General features: G+C 43.7%; 1 pseudogene; it reads right to left on the reverse strand.

Annotated features, from left to right (window-relative positions):
* Positions 1 to 645: 645 nt before the first annotated feature.
* On the reverse strand, positions 646 to 764 carry LOC135052090 (5S ribosomal RNA; annotated as a pseudogene).
* Between the last annotated feature and the right edge of the window lie 827 nt (positions 765 to 1,591).

Genomic DNA, 1,591 nt, shown 5'->3' on the forward strand with positions numbered 1-1,591 from the left:
AACAGTGCATATGCATAAGAGATGCCTGAAATCGGTATCCAAGGAGTTAATGTTGTTGGTGGTGCACCCAGAGTCAATAGTACGTGTCGATATTTCGAAAGAGAAAAGAGAGACTGTGTTGGGGCACTCTTATCAAATAAAACTTAACTTTTAATTAGAATATAATAAAATTATAGTACACAGACAAACACACGTGATACTTTTAGAGAAGGTCATGAAATTTTAACCTCTCTCCACTTGTATCATGAATCTGTAGACAGATTCTCAAATATCAATAAGAAAAAAGGACTAGGAGTACCAATTCTCCAATTAATGTAAATATTTTAGGTGACAGTGACACCAAAGATGAAAATATCAGAAATTAAATTTCAAAATGACAGAAAATTCTAACATATGACACATAGGCATTTGGTATAACAATTTAGACTGTAAGTTTAGTCCATTATTGAATGCCTAATGTGATGGTATATCCTGGTAAAGGTTAATTTGCTATTACTGAGTTTGTGGTCAAGATGTACAATAAAAGAAAACTCTATATGAGTCTGTAATCAGACGATTTATAATGAAGAAAGAATAAAGATCTGAAATCGGTAAGGGTCAAAGGTTGCTCCAACACTTCTGCTTTTCACATGGAAACAGGAGTTTTTTTTACTGCACCCAATATTCCCTAGCAGTCTCCCATCTAGGTACTAATCAGGCTGCTCACTGCTTAGCTTCCAAGATCAGGCGAGATTGGGCGTGGCCAGTGAGATATGGCAGTAATATCACAAGGGTTGTGAATGAGAGAGTGTTTGGTTATTTTTTTTTATCTATACTTCTCCCATACGCTGTATCCAACGTAGTCTGCCAAAGCCTCCCTCCACTGTTTGTTTGTTTGGGTGGGTGATTTGCTGGCATCAACGGTGTGTATTGCATTTAAGTGATACTTCAGACTCGAAGTACTCCGTGATAAGAACATGTAACTTTGCAGTGGTTACAAATAACTTTGGCTTCTCATACGTCCTAGAGGATGCTGGGGACTCCAACAGGACCATGGGGTATAGACGGATCCGCAGGAGCTTGGGCACACTATAAAGACTTAAACTTGGTGTGAACTGGCTCCTCCCTCTATGCCCCTCCTCCAGACCTCAGTTAGACTTTGTGCCCAGGAGTGATGGGTCACACACTAGGGGAGCTCTACTAAGTTTCTCTGAAAGACTTTTGTTAGGTTTGTTATTTTCAGGGAGACCTGCTGGCTACAGGCTCCCTGCAGCGTGGGAGTGAGGGGAGAGAAGCAGGACCTACTTCTTCTTAGTTTAAAGGCTCTGCTTCTCGGCTACTGGACACCATTAGCTCCAGAGGGTTCGATCACTTGGTGCGCCTAGCTGCTTGTTCCCGGAGCCGCGCCGTCAATCCCCTCACAAAAGCCGGAAGAAAGAAGGCGGGTGAGTATTGGAAGAAAAGAAGACTTCAGTGACGGCAGAAGACTTCAGTAACGGAGGTAACAGCAGCGGTAGTGCTGCGCTCCATGCTCCCACACACCAACGTCTCTGACAGGGTGCAGGGCGCTGGGGGGGAGCGCCCTGGGGGAGGGTCTACAAGGCTGGCGGGG

The sequence above is a fragment of the Pseudophryne corroboree genome, chromosome 2 (genome assembly GCF_028390025.1).
Source record: "Pseudophryne corroboree isolate aPseCor3 chromosome 2, aPseCor3.hap2, whole genome shotgun sequence".
Taxonomy (NCBI): Eukaryota; Metazoa; Chordata; class Amphibia; order Anura; family Myobatrachidae; genus Pseudophryne; species Pseudophryne corroboree.